Consider the following 15,469-nt stretch of genomic DNA (forward strand, 5'->3'; position numbering starts at 1 on the left):
GCAGATAAGGAATAGCATGAAATTGTCTTTTGCTTCCCTATGAGCGCAAGGGAAGAAACCAGCAGGTGTTTTCCAGGGGCAAATGGCTTGAATTGAACACCAGAAACCCAATTCTCATCTCTCAGGATAGTCTTCCTAAGCCTCTTGTGAACCTAACTTCTTGGCTCTGGCCGGCAGCTCAGTATGGTTGTTGAGTAGATTCAGATATCTGCACATCTGTAAATAATGAACGATAGCAATTACATGTTCTTTCTGAAAGACAAAGCAGTACATTGAATACTGTTGGCAGGGAGCAAAGCCCAGGAGGACCAAGCTTAGGGCTGCCGATTTGAACCGTCCCCCCTATTAAAGGGGCACAGTTGTCACGGTGGACTTGTCTGAAACCTAGTGCTTCCAGCCTCCGTGTTTCCTTTTACTGCCACCTCTCTCGTGGTTCTTACTCAGGCAAAGTAAGGGCTGATTAATGTTGGTAGGATTTGCCTCTCTGTTCCCCCCTTCCCTCTTTTGGCTTTCTTTTCAGCGCTCCTTTCTTTAAGAAATACATGCGGCAGCTTTGATCTACATCCCTACGTAACATAGGTGGGGAAACTGAGGCACAGGGAAAGGTACAGTGCTGAAAGGTGGCACAGTGTTGGTGTGGGCGTGAGCAGCAGAACCAGGCAGAAAGCCAGTCTCTCCTCATTCCTCATCCTGTGCTCGAGCGTAAGAGATGGATGCCATTTCATTTCAGGCAAAATTAATGAATCCTTGCCTGTGTTGTCCCTGGCACATTTCATACTGGTTTTCAGCTTGTGAAGAGCCACAGATAGCCTTCTGCAGTACGGTGGGTTTCAGAGCCTGCCTTACCTTTCGCACATTTGGATCCCTGCGCTTGCCCATCCCAGGACCTCTTTGTGTTGTACATTTAAACCCAATAGCGGGGAGTAAGCCTGTTTTGTGCAATGAGTTCATACATGGAGCCATGCCAAAGCTTAATGAGCAATCAGAAAGGTGAAGGAACATTCAACACGCTTATTTGTTGCTGTTGCTGCTCCCAGGGGCGTCCTTTAACCCTCTGAGTTCAACACTATATTATGCAAGTTTTGTTTTTGTGCTTAGTGGAGTGTGTAATTGTCCCTTCGGTGACTTGAAGAACTCTGAATGTTCAAAGACCGTTTGGGGAGCAGGGGGGTGGAGGGGGAAACCCAACCAGATAAGTGACCTATTTAGGCAAGGTTCACATTGATTTCACTTTCTGTTCGGTTTGCATAACTACTGCTAATATGGGCACCTCTTCCTTCTGCACCAAACTCCAGAATTGCTGGCAGGAGGTTATCTTCTTGGTTGTTCGCGATCTCTGTGTTACGTGGTGGAGCCTTCTAGGCACTGAGCCTGATACACCTGGAGTTAGGTTCCAGCCACGATAAGCTAATAAATGAAAATAATTGGCATTTTTTACTTACAGATGAAATAAAATTCCCCATTTCCTCATTCAATATGCTGGAATATGAAGCGACAAATTCAAAGGACAGTTTGTTTGGGACTATCTAAAAGGATAAAATGAAAGGAGTGCTGTTATTAGTCAACATACATAAAGAAGTATATGAAAATCACGATGAGACTTTTCCCATGTACTGCTCTTCCCCTGCCCTGTCCTGTTCTGGCAGCAGCAGAGAGCAGACCCGTCTCCCAAGAGATGCTCCCAGGGGATGCAGGGGGTTAATTCTGAAGTTCCTGGGTAACCTGTGATGGTTACACAAGCGCTTGGGTGGCAGTGGTGTTAGCCAGGTAGCCAAAATACGCCGGGGAGAGACGGGCCAGATCTGTGCACCTGGACACTTAGAAATACGGGCCATACAAAAATGACAGGTTTGGAGAAGAAGATAGAGGGATGTGCTGGCTCGGAGATTTGGCCCCGGCTCAGGAACGTTGCTAAAGGCAGGGTGGAAGCTCCCTGTTATAGACAAATGCAGCTGTGGTTAAGGTGGTTCTTGGGGGCGGTCTTTGTTCAGGCAATTTAGAAAGGAACACACAAACTTACACCTGCAAGCAGCGCATTCGTGTGGGTCTGAGCCAAACTCCGTGGAAGTCGGGAAGAATCTTTCCACTGACTTCAATGGGCTTTGAGTCCAGGTCCCTGGTGACTGGTTTGAAGTGACACATAGACTATTTTTGTCTGACAATTTTTTCCTTTCTGTATTTTCCAAAAACACCAGTAAGAGAAGAACAAGTAAAAACTTCATCTGTTTTGCTAAAGAAGAACTGAAGGTTGTATTATTCACTAGTATCCCAGGGCTGTCTGTACAGATTGCGGGCTGCATAGCTGCAAAATCGAGAGGTCTTTGTTTTAATGAGATAAGTAATCTAAGCTATTTACATTCTTGTCCTACAGATCGAACCAATGGAATGGAAAGATCTCTGGAAACATTAACAAATGTGGTGTTTACTTGCTTTAGCGCATTACTGATTGCGGTCGGCATATGAGATAATTTTTTTCTAAATTTGTACAAACAACTAACAAATTCTGCAATGATCTATGAAATAGGACACTCGCCAGTAGTCTAACATGATGGCTGGCAGCGTGGGGCTCACTCTGCATTTCAGTTCTGTTTCCGTGAAGTTCCCTTTATCTTGGCTTTTGTTCACCCGTACATGGCGTGGGCTTTTCCGCTGCCATCAGTAATATGGATCAGTGGAAGCCTACAACTCTGTGATTAAGGCATTAAAAATAAAATTCTTCTCTGCTGCCTAACTGCAGAACTTTCAAAGGAGTTGGGTTGCTGTTTTGTGGATAGATATCATTTTAAGGGATTTTGCAGTTGAATAGCTATAGATGGGTTGGTATACAAACTTTCCTGTTGCTGCGCAAGGAATGTGTAAGAACACACTGATGCATCTCTAGAGACATCATGCAAGAGCTTAACTTAGTCCTCTTTTTTAATAGAAACTTGGATCTCAGGCAGTACTCTTGTGTAATGACAGGCAAAAGGAAAAACTAACAGGCTTGCTTTCTTTCAAAATCTTTCAGTAGGCTTTAAAAGAGGGGCTTTGCTAACGGCACCACATATAATGGTGAAAAGATGACCGAAGTGCTGATGAAAAACATTTTAAATGCAGTCAGAGCAGCGTGATAGATGAGTAAGTCAGGTCTGTCAGCCTTTCCAAGCAATGTGTGAGGCTCTGTTTTCCTGGGTCTTCTTGTTGGGAGTGCCTTTCCCAGAGTCACGATGATCTGAATGCCCAGCGAGAGACAGTGGCTCCCCTTGAATTTGGAGGGGTGCCTGCGGGAGCTGTGACCCCTCTCTCTCATTCCCCTCTTTTAACCCTGCTTCAGCTAATGTGCGTCCACCTGCATGCAGATGTGGTGTGGATGCCCTGGTGTATGGATCCCGGGAGCAGGGTACAGCCGTGACAACCCTTTCACGCAATGGCAGGTCCCAAACCCTTCCCGTATATCCTACTTCCAGTAGAAGACTGGCTTTTAGAGCCTGTAGCTGCCCCGTTATAATTTTCACTAATTCATGGTCTTCCAACATACAGTTTACGCTTTCACAATGCTTTGCAACTCCATCCGCAAGAATTTGCCTCTAATGTATCTTGCCCTTTGATTAAAGCTTCTGCTGACAGCACGCTTGGCTAGGGACAGACCAGCTCACAGAGCAGGGTATATGGTGGCAAAAGAAGTGTGTTGTGCTCTGAAAGAGCTATTATTACTGCTTGCGTTTCCAATCACAGAGCTGGACTTCGGCTTGCTACTTCACAGATTCCAAAACCATAATTACTGGCTGCTGCCTCTGCTGTGAAACACTTTATTAAGTCTTTAGAGTCATTAAGGATTTTCAGGAAATTTATGGGAGCTCAGGTCATGTTGCCTGTTTGTTTATATAGCCCATGATCTGCCAAAAATGTGGCCTGTAGAGTTTCTGTAGTGAAGCCCGCGCTCACCCACATCTGCTTAAGAGCCTGATGGAAACTGCCTGTTTCATCTTACGTTGCCCTGTCTTTGCATGAGCTGTCGTGGGCAGTGGGATGCAGCCCTGCATCGAAGAGCAGAGAATGATTCCAGCAAAATTAAGTGAAGTCATTGGACTCAGAACTGATTTTTTTGCTGGAGACAGCAACCTCTGGAGCAGTCAAAGTCTGGATGCTTGTACTATAAGCTCAGGTAAAGCTGCCACTGTCTGCAGCGGGAGTAAGGACTGAGCTCAGAATGGGTAAGAAACCTGGGAATTGGTCCCAGGTGTTTTAAGGGACTATTGTTTCCTCCCACCTTGGATCTAAGGGAGCCAAGGGGAGTTCGGGGCTCGCATAGCTACTTGAGCCAGACAAGATGCGGCTTGTGCTTGACTGAGGAGCCTTAGTATTCCGCAGAATGGCTCAGAGGCGCAATTCATGACCCTAAGTCCCGTAATTTAACTCATCTGCTCCTCTTTTTTTTTTTTTTTTTTAAAAGACAACATTTACACTTTGGGCTTTGCAAATGCCCTGTTGTGTCACAAACATGTGGCACCAAGCACAACTTGCCCAGGTGTCGCACAGACATGTCTGCCATGCTGAGCCAGCTTAGCAATGGAGGGCAACCCACCAAATATATTGTACTGTGACGACGCTGTGTACTGTTTAGGGGTACGTTTGCAGTCCAGTTATAAGGTATGTGTTATTACCAACCTCAGAGCTAGCTTTTTACTCCGCTGTTAGAGGTCTGTATTTTTAAAGCTGGAATCAGGAGTCCAAACTGGCAGCATTCTATGTAAAATAATTGTGTCTTGGTCTGCAGAGCATTCATTTATTACAGGATTAAAAGCACTTGTAATGAACAAGGCCAGTTACAGTTACAGTCTCTCTATAATCATGTGTAGCACAGTCTAAAGATAACTTTACAGCAACCAGCTCACTTCGTCTGACACCAGTCCAGCATGGTCTGTACTAATGTCAGAGTTGGAGGCTGATGGCTGTCCCTACAGAAAAGGCTTACCCCATTCTTGTGGAACAGAAAAGCCCAGTGTTTCTGCAAGCAAGCCAGACTGGTGTGTCTGCATCTGCGCTGCTGTGTGTCTCTGTGGCCAGACTGCGTGTTTATCTCTGGGTGCTCCCTAGGATTTACCCAGCAGGTCCCCAGGGATGGAGCCATGCGTCTGCCCTCTGCTTTTAAGTGTCCTTAGTAGTGTAGATATCTGCTGCAGGCAGGTTCTCTGGCTGACTTGAAGCTGATAAGCTCTGTCTCTCCCATCCGGACTTGCAGTGACAACACATGTACAGCATCAGGCAGACGCAGTGGTCTGGGGTGTCTCCCAGCGCCTCTTGGGATTGCCTGCCAGAAGGTGGACAGCCTGAGCTCGGTTGGAAAGGGAAATGCCAGCGTGCACCTCTGGATCTCGGGACTGCCTCAAGGTGCTCCAAAGACTCCAAAGGTAAGTACGAGATTGGCACTTGTCCAATAATATAGGCACGGTTTCCAGTAGCCTTGTGTTAATGATAATTATAGTCAGCTATGGCCCGGAGCCTATACAGCTCTCCATCCTCATTTGTCTTTACAGACCAATAGGTGTGTAATGTAGGCTAGTAATGATAGTAATTATTATCTACAAATTTCAAGGACGCAAAAGCCCGTGCCAGCACAGGATTAGATAGCTCCTGACTCTCAGACCTTTAACAGGACACTAGTTTCTCACCAGCGTTAATCGGCACAGCTTTGCTGACACAATGGAAGTGCCTGCAAAAGCAAAGGCGGCTCTGGCTTGGCAGCGTGCCTCAAGGAGCTCCAGGCAGGGGAGGATGAGATATACCATACGCCTCCATTTCCTGATTTGCAGTATATCAAGATATAGACAGATCTTTATTTTTTGATGTGAAAGCAGAATGAAAAACTAGGTTAAATCAGTCTTGAGGGATATTAAGCCATTTCTCAGGAAGCCTATGCAATTATTATGCCTCATCCCAGCCTTCTTGATTGGGAACATGCCTTTAAGAACATGATCAGCCCCAGGAGATCTCCCCCGTAGCCTGGGAATTCCACGCTGTCTGCTGACGAGAGGGAGGCCGGGCCACAGAAACTCTCCATTCAGAAGGGAAAGCTTTTCTTCCTATTTTTTCCTTTCTCTCTCTCTCTCTCTTTTTTTTTTTTTTTTTTTGGCAAATTATAACTGTGCACGTTGGATTCTTTTGTCAACCAAATCTAATGCGACTGGCCTGAGCTGAATGGCTGGTCTGTGTGATGCTCGGACTCAGTTTCTTTTCAGGTGCTCGTTGCTTGTTTCCATGAGATGATGAGTAGCATCTGCCTTTGGGCTTAGAGCAGCTGCGGGCACTGTGCTGTGTCCCTGGCTGGGGGGGGGTGTTTGTGGGAGATGTAATTTGTCCTGTTACAGTGGCTGGGCTTTGGGTCTGAAGAGGTGCCTCTTTAGCCCCTGTGTTATCACAGGGCTGTGAAAATAGTGTAGGGCCAGCAGTGAGGATTTTTTGCTCTTTTAAAATGTGGGAAAGGCCTTCAAGGTTTGGCTTTCATGCATATTCTCTTCTGTTCCCTGCAAAGAGTTAGGCTCCTAGTTCAGCTGGGACAAACTGGCTGTGGGGATGATGAAGGGAATAAAAAAGTTAACCATATCTCAAGGAGTATCCCTCAAGGCCAATGTGCCTGTGATTACCTTTGCTTTCTTGCGAAACTCCTGAGCTACCTGGTCCCAGGCTAGCTGGGAATTAGCTCCTCAAATCTGAGTTTGTTTTCCAATGGCATTTAGAGAACAGGTTCCCAGATAGAGCGTTTTATTGATTTGATATTCTGATAAAATCCACTCAGATCTGAAATTCCTAGTGGAGAAAAAAACTTCAGCCACTACAACTGAAAGAATGTGAAACCTTCAACCTGGCAACTGCTGGAGTGGGCTTCCCTCCCGTCCCCCCGTCCCCCCCTCGGCCCCCCTTCCCAGAGAAACATGTGGTTCACACATACACACACACACACAGCCTGTTCTGTTGGGAAATTTACAGTTTGCCTTTGAGAATGACCATCCATTATGGTTCAGCGCAGCTGTTCACGTGAAGACAGCTTTAAACTCATCCAGAAATTGCTGGCACACATCTGTGGACGTCTCTCCTTCCACCCCTTGCTTGATCCCGCGGGGCAGGAGTAAAGTGCTGCCACCCTCTCCACCCTCAGGGGCCATGAGGGAGAAGCTGGTGGCTGTGCACACATCCCACCCGCGCACCCTCTGCTGTTGGCCACTTTACCCTCATGCCAGTTCTTTTGTAAATGTAACATCACACACACACCTCCATACCCTGCTTGCTGAACGAGGCAGAGGTCTGCCCCTCGTTATGAACCTTGTGTGCATGTACTGATGTTTAACTTTGAAATAACAGCTTCACCCAGCTCTGCTCTGGTTTCACCCATTTCTGGATCAGTTATTGTATAAGGTGTTGAGATGGTATCAACTTTTAGTTCACACTGCAAGATCCCAGCTCAGGGTTTGGCTTCCTCCGTATGTCCAACGCAAAGCTCTCTATACACACAAGGACATGCAGACACCTCTCCCCAGTTGCCCCCCGCATTGTTCCTCACTCACCTTCCTTTTATCACTGCATTAAGTTACAAATCTTCCCAAGCCTATCTTGATGTGGCCTGGGTGCCTAAGTCACTGGGTGGTACAAATATTCAAAGAGCATCCGTGTTCTCCAGGAATAACCTCATGTCCGTGTACTCGCTCCTCCACCCCGTAACTGCAGGAAGAAGGAGGAAACCCATACGCTTGGCTGGCTGAATAACGTTTCCCTTCCCACACAGTAATTTTGTCAAAACCAAGTTATTGACATGGCAGTGGGTTCCCTTTGTCACCCTTGCCCTGCCTGGGTGACAGGACACTCTCCCATGCAGTGCTGTGGCAGGGCATCCAGGGCTGTGGCAGCACAGGATTGCTTTTAATTCCTGGGCGACCCTCCCTCCCCCCCCAGGGCAGTACAGGATTCGTGTGAATTCAGAGTTAAGGCTCTGGGAGAGGTGTGAAGTCAGGAATTACAGCGACACATCTCCCACTTCCAGGGGCAGTACATGGCGTTGGTGCGTGAATGGCCCAGAGGCCGTTTGGGTTGATGTGGCTTTTGTGGGACAGAGTACGCAGTCCATCTCTCCCCCTAAGGCGGAGGGTTTGGGTGGCTCTGGTTGATACGCACAGCCCGTGGGAGGACCCGTGAGCCTGCGCTCAGCTCCACACCTCGGGCAGCCCAAGGCCGACTGCAGAGAGCTGAGCCTCCTCTGATGGTTGGAGAGGTGGCATTGGCGTGAGACGGTGGCAAGGGCAGGGTTACTGCAGCCCATTGAGAGCAGTCGGGATCCCAGAGTGGGAAAAAAATGGACACCATATAGCCAAGAACTATACTTTAAAATGTAAAGCAATCCAGTCGTTTCCAGCCAGCGGCTTTTCCCCAGCTGTTCGTTTCCAATAGAGTATTATGATCAGTAATTGATACTCTCAGATGTCTCTGCACAATCCCCAGAGAAGAATGGCCAGGGCAATATATTTTTTTTCCCAACTCACTGGAAAATTGAGCCCCAGCTGGGGCTAATAAGTGCTTTCATTAAAATACTGATCTTAATCCAAAGCTGAGAATAATGTCTCCTCTGTGTTGCAGCTCTCCTCAGCTCTGACATGGACTATGCTTTTTAACAAGAAATGAAAGGAGGATAAATAGACACTTCTCGCCCCAACATCATAATAACACCAATGTTAGGTCCCAATGAGGTCAATGTTTTTTTGATTGCCCTAGTGGAATGTGTTGTTTTTTCCATGCGACAAGCTCTTTCCAGTGATGGAGGACGGGGTATATGGCCAGCGAACCCCTCCATCCTCCTCCTGAATCCATTCTGCTCCACTGCCTATGGGTGGTCTCATCAGGAAGAAAATGAGGAGCAAGAGTGCTTGTCCGGGCGCTGTGTGCATGCCAAGATGTGTGTGTTGGACTGCAAGGCAGAGGCAAAACAGTTCCATGATTTCAGCACAAGGGTTTATTTTGTCCTCCCACCTCTTCATTTTCTTCTGGCCAAGGCAGAGAGATTATTACTAATATTTACTCATCCAGAGCTTCTCAGATGGAGAGGTGATTTGAAAACCACATCTTGAAAGGATTTTTCCCCCTTTCTCACGCTACCTGCATGCAAAGAAAGAGGGGAGATCTCCAACACCGCCCCCCCCCTTTTTTTTTTCTAGGAATAGGGCCTGTATATTGCTGGCTAAAGTTCAGGCAGTGAATGACAAGAGCATAATTTCATGTTTTTGGATACTGGCCTGTTTCCAGCGCTGGATATGAGTTTTGTTTTGATCAAGAGCAGGAGGATAAGGCATGTCTTGCTAAGTGTTCGTGTTGTTCGGCAAGCCACCAAGTATCAAGTATGACACAACTCATCTCCTTCCCTTTGCTTGCTCACATTCATCCTTTTATCTCTCCATTCTAGCTTTGATTTGAAGAAGGTCCTGTCTCTGCTCACATCTTTTCTACTTGTGCTGTCCTGCACCAGAAGGCCACAGACAGGGATGCTCTGTGAGAAGTCTCAGATGTCATGGGAAGAGAGTCTCAAGATGTTTTGCAAGTAAGACCGGCTGGAAATCTCGGAATAGTCTCCTGCACATGCATCAGGTTTAAAACACATGAAGCTGATGGCTATTTGAGGATGAACTACCATGACTCATTGCTGCAACAGGAACACGTACCCTGGTGCTCCCGTGAGGCATGCTCCAGGCATGCATAGAGGTACCTTTAGATGAAGTCCTCAGCTGAGGAACAGCTGAGCTGTGGGATGCTTCCCTGAAATGACCCCTTTTTCTTTCATCAATCCTCTCTCAGTGTCCAGCCTTATGGCAACGGTTTTTCTTGTGGGGGAAAAAGGGCATTCCAGGTAGCAGAGTTAGAAAGCAAAGTGCACAAAAATAGAGAATTCATCAGATGCTTCTGAAAACATATGATCATTCCCATTTGCTCTCTGAGGAGTTGTACAGCTCTGGGGAAGATGTTTAACTCCTTTAATGAATGGCTGCTGGGTGATTTATTCTTTTCCTCACTGAATCTAGAATGCCCTCTTTGAAGATGAGCACCTCTTTTTCGCACTTGCTGGCCAATAAAAGTGAAGGGCCAGGCTTTGACAGTTTCACTGACATCAGATTCCACGTTATTTCTTAAGAGCTGCCCTTCACTTCATTGGCATCACTCACAGCTAGTGCTTAATGCAGGTAGGGATTTTGGATTCAGGGTGCCACCCATCTATACAGCAGTGTAACATCCTAAATTCACGCCTGACAGAAGGGGCCTCTCGCAACACTGGGTGCAACTTATATTATGAAGGACCATTCTCTCTGTCCTGCTCATTTCAGTGAAGCGCGTTATCTAATCTCACTGCAGGTTGTAGATCCTTTTTTTGAAATCCTCTTGCTTTGTGAAGTTCTATTCAGTCTTAAATATCATGACAAGACATCTTGTGTGCTGGTTTTGGCTATCCTTCTGTGGATCTATGGAGCTGGCACTGAGTCCTCACAAATCTAGTGGATTTTGACCTACTCTGGCTATCCTCAGGTAAGTGAGATAAAGGTTGGGCCTGTTTGACAAAGGCAATAGTAGGACTGTAGTTAAAATGGAAACATTAGGGAAGTTCCATATGGATTTATGAAAAAAGGTTGAAAAGAAAGAGATTTCGCAGCAAATTTAAAACATTGCACTGCTTAGTCAAAACTAAAGTTCAGAGTTCAGCTTAGAGATCTGGAAATTACTTTCTTGGACCGCACTCCAGGACAGACTGCTGCAGAGCCCCAGGGCACTGCCGCTCCTGCGTCCAGAACTTCCCCGTGCTCCGACCACTGCACCCAGGTCTGGCATCCTAACGGCCCTCTAGCTCACGGCATCCTAGCCAGATGTTCATCCTACTGCTTACAATTACGTCTGCACATTTATCTTTGCCTGTAGCATCCTCTTGCATATGGTCTGTAGGGCCTTCAGGGCAGGAATTGCCTCGCTTGTCTTTTTGAGCACCTGACAGCTCTAAACCTGCGCTGCAATGCTGCAACACCGCTACGCGCTTGCCTGAGTCCTGTTTGGGAGGGCAGGGGATGTCTCCTGTTACCATTCCAGGGTAACCTGCAGTGAGTATCCGCAGCACAGCTCTGCCCCACTGCCAGCTGAAATCTGTTCAGCTTCCCAGCCAGCCCGAGAAGGACAAGCCATTCGTTTAGATTGCAGGTAACCCTTTATAAGCCGGAAAAGCCGAGAATAGCAGAGAGGGGGGTTGGCGGACTCCCCTGTGGGTTAAGAAGGAGCTATTTGTTCTCGTAATTACTCGTCTAGGAGAGGGGTCTGTTTGACAGTGCTTTCCTGCAAAGCATCATGTTTGCCCTGAAGCCAAATAAAACCTTGGTGTAAACTTCTGCCCGAGGAGAAGAAAAGGCAACTCAGAGGGAATTTATGTGAATAAAAAGGCTGTAGCCGTTTCAAAGCATCCCTTGTGCATCAAGCCAGGGTGATCCCTAATATCTCAGATGTCTAAAAGGCTCTTTAATGTCCAGGAATAGGCACAAATGTGGGCTGGTTTCCCTTCCCCTTCACTGAGGGTTTTTAACTCTGTGTATGTCAGGCACCTCTCCCACCTTGCTCTGCTGCCCACCCTGTGGGTTTCATGTATTTCAAGAGATGCCAGTCCTGGAAACCTGTGTATTGCAGCCAGGAGCTGCCTTCTGGGGTAGCCGGAGGGATCAGGTGCTCTCTGCTCCTTGTTTCCCACAAATACAATGGCTGGGATGGCTGAGAGCAATTTGGGCAGAGTGGCTGCTGCTTGGCTGGTAATTGTGGCTTTGGGGTTTTGTGTTACCCGCTGACTAATCCTGTGCAATCTTCTCGGGTTTCTGAAGCTTAGTTCAAGTCAGACTGACGGTACTCCTGCTCCCTCCAGGCTGTGATGATGAGATTTGGCTTTTCTATGGGAGGGGGCATTTCACTGTAGACCTGACCTCTGCTAGACCGCCGAGCACGGCATCTGCAGTGCTCAGACTGCAGAAGCGAGGGTTGGGCAAGCAACTCTTCATTTCAGAGGTTTTCTTTTGTTATTTCATCAACCTTAACCACTTTACCATCATCTCCAGTAACAAATGTGCCTAATTAATGGGTAGAAGTATTATAGCCCTCTGTGGGATATAGTCTGGATTGCTCAGCTGTGTCCCACAGGCTCCATCCTGCTCGGGGCCGAGGGAAATCAGCATGTGGTGAGTGGGGCAGGTGTGTGTTTTTGCGGCAGGCAGACCTGAGTTCTTGGTGAGCAACTGCTGTGAAATTCAGAGTAGCTGTGGTGTCCTGATCCCAGGTGAGAGTGGAGATCCTGTTGAAAATGCAGAAAGGAGAACAGCATCTTGACCTCTCTGAAGCTACGCTGGCTCTGGGGGGAATAACGAACTGTAGTTTGCTTTTTGTTGGAAAATTCTGTGTCTATGACTTGAAGACAGGTGCACTGTGCAGGAAAACAGCAGCTAGCAGCTGAAGTAAAGCCCCTGAACATCGGGAGATGATTTTTGCAGTTTTTCAAATTCTTTCTAGGTTCCCCTGATATTTTCTGTGAAAGAAAAGTTTCTTCCTTCCCTTGTGCAAATGCCTGAACGGAGGCGAGCCGAGCACAGGCACATCGGATGCCTGCAGTTGCCCTGCCTGCACAGGGGCTCTTCCAAGCCTGCAGTGCTTTGGAGACCTGGAAGGGAAAGATGCCTGGTGACCTGATAGTTGTCTCAAGTTGATATAACTACTGCTTTCCTTGGCTTCTATGAAATACTTGGTGGAAAAATAATGACTGGGCCAAATCCTGTTATTTTACATCAAGGTAATCAGAGTGGTCACTTCACTGGCTGCTTCAGAATAAGCTATTTCCTCTCTCAATAAGCCAGTTCGACCTCCAGTTTCTCTTCTCTTTGAAGAGCAAGTGGGTTGGTGGCTGAATGTCCAGATAAAACACCTTCAAATTAAGCTGGGCGTAGATTTCTGAAGACGTTTGGCCATGTAGGACTTCATCATGTGCCAAAGCCAAAGCAACTCTAGCAATTCATTAAAAGGAGTGTGTGTGTGGAGGACAATGTAAATGAAATAAAATTATGGCCTCAAACTGATAGACAGCAAAATTTTGAGGAACTCTGAAGCATGTTTCAAATAAACATTTAAAAGTTTGGATTAACATTTTGGCCACTGACTGTTATACAAAGTTGATAAAATTCTCTCTGTTTATCAATTTTACTATTTCCACAATCTTTTAATCAGCTTTTCTGCTTAGATTTGTGAGGTTTTGTCAACAGTAAGTTGTAAACCATTTATTTCCATATCCAAAAAGCTTTGGTTCCCTTAAATATAAGGTTTCCCCTTTTCTCCAGGAAAGACTATAATTTCCCCTGCTGAAGAGACCTTCCTTGCACGCAAGTGATTAGGTTACCATACTGGTTTGGTTACAGGATTATGTTTTCAGACAATAATCATAAGATTGTTGTGCCTCGGTTTCCTTTTCCGTGTATTAGTTCTCCCTGCTGCAGATGGACAGAGGAGGATGCTGTGTGGTGTTGATGCTTAGCACTCATGAAGTGCTTTAGGATTTATTGATGGATCATTCTTTCTGAGATGGAAGTAATCCTTGGCACATCTTGTGTTACGCTCTCTTTCTTATAAGAGGATGATAAGATTTTTCTTGCCTTGACATAGAACTGTAAAAAGGTGTGTTTACACCCCACTCTGCCACTTACTAAAAACCTATAATGTAACTCATTTACACCACCTGGGCTAAAAGAAAGCCTAGAGCTGGTCTTTAGTGTTACGTTAGAAGGTTTCCAGTATAGCTGACCCTAGTCTCCTCTAGTCTGTAAGAAAACACTGCTTGCATGGAACAGCCAATTTTTGAGTGAGATCTGGGCTTTAACACCCGCTGTTAATCAGGGTTTCAGAAGCTGCATCCGGATAGCATCCCAGCCTTTCAGAGCTAAGGTGTGCTCAGATCAATGCTACAGCTTCAGGTCCTTATGCAACTGAAACCCTTCAAGGACACGCTTTCTTCATCCCAATAGAGCTAGGCTATGAAAAGGATCAGTCTATGCTCATAAAATTTGGCCTTTTGTCAAAATTAGTATAATAAAGGAGGTTGGAAGATTTTGGAGGGAGATTTTCCACTGTGTTGAGCACGGATTGTGGCTTGTTCCAGTGAGGAGGCAGTACAGGCCGAAGAGGTGGGGTGGGCTCATCAGCAAGATGCTGCACTCATTTGTAGAAGAGTTGCTTTTAAGAGGTTCACCATCCCTCTTGGGGTGAAAACACCCACTGTCCTTTCCTTTCATGAGGACTGGTCCTTAAAAGACCCTCTTCTGCTTTTCGTGGCTGTGGTCAGATATCCAGCAGTGATAAGCTGGTTTTCTATGTTTGCTTTATTTGTCAGGTTGAGCTGGCAGTGTTGAGTGCCGCGACTGACGGAGCAGCCGAGCTGGCAGTGGAAATGTCCAGACAGCCCATGAACAGCAGCTTAATGCATGTGCAGGTACGGTATGTATTTATATCTGAATGCGTAGTCTGTGTGTGTGCACATGTGTTCCTGGGAAAGTTTTTGAGAGAGTGGCTAATGCATCTCAATTACACCCCAGTCTGGAGCGACAGCCTTGCTAAGGAATTGAAAATCTGTAAAGAATCCACTGAAGTTAAAAACACCATTTGGTTTCCTTCGCCGGAGGGACACTCATCAATATCTCTTTCTGTTAATATCAGAGGGTTAAAGCCTTGGCAGCGTTCTCAGCTGCCAGATGCAGGCAGAGTTTTTTTTGTGAAAAGCAATTTTATTACTGTTGGGCTAAAGCTCCAATTTTGCCTGACGCTGCAAGTTTGTTAAAAACAGTGAAAAAGAGATTGGTGTACGGACTGCTGGCTTTTCCCCTTTGTATGTGTCCCGTGAATGAACTGGCCTCTGGTTTTATCTGCATCAAGATGGATTTCCTTACAATTCACTCCCCACTTGGGATCACGTGAAAACTTGGGTTCCCTGAAGTGAGAGACTGGTGCTTTGGTGTTTGTGCTGCATTTCTGGCTAGGGCACAGCTCTTTGCGAGCAGCGGTGGTTGCTGTGTCAGAGGAACTGAGGAACAGGGAACAGGTTCCTAAGTCAACCTTCATCAGTTCGCACACACGGTGCAGGAGGAGGGGTCCTAACTCAGCCTCAAGGTTTTTCCTGCTTCAGACTCAGAAGCAACCTTAGCAGCGCTGAATCCCGTTTCTTTCTCTAATAATAAATCCCATTTTCTCTCTCTGTCTGACAAAGGACACTCCCTCCCGGAGCCAGTAATAGAGCAGATTTCTTCAGAGACCTGCTGTGCAGCTCAACCCTGCCTCTTCAGCATTTCAGCCACTTACCCAAGGTTACGCAGCAACTCTTTGGCTTCACGCTAAGTGACTGAAATGCCCCCGATTGGGTGGTGGTTGTATTCCCATCTCCCCGGCGAGGAATTTCCTCCGG

The 15,469-nt window shown here is 46.6% G+C and overlaps 1 long non-coding RNA gene across 1 annotated transcript in view; it reads left to right on the plus strand.

Annotated features, from left to right (window-relative positions):
* LOC141749664 (uncharacterized) overlaps window positions 1-15,469 on the plus strand; it is a 141,530-nt gene that overhangs the window by 112,332 nt on the left and 13,729 nt on the right. Inside the window, exons 3-5 of the long non-coding RNA XR_012589444.1 lie at window positions 5,222-5,390; window positions 9,425-9,559; window positions 14,405-14,503. This is a non-coding gene — a long non-coding RNA (uncharacterized LOC141749664). The remainder of the gene's footprint in view (window positions 1-5,221; window positions 5,391-9,424; window positions 9,560-14,404; window positions 14,504-15,469) is intronic.

This window comes from Larus michahellis, chromosome 11, assembly GCF_964199755.1.
Source record: "Larus michahellis chromosome 11, bLarMic1.1, whole genome shotgun sequence".
Taxonomy (NCBI): domain Eukaryota; kingdom Metazoa; phylum Chordata; class Aves; order Charadriiformes; family Laridae; genus Larus; species Larus michahellis.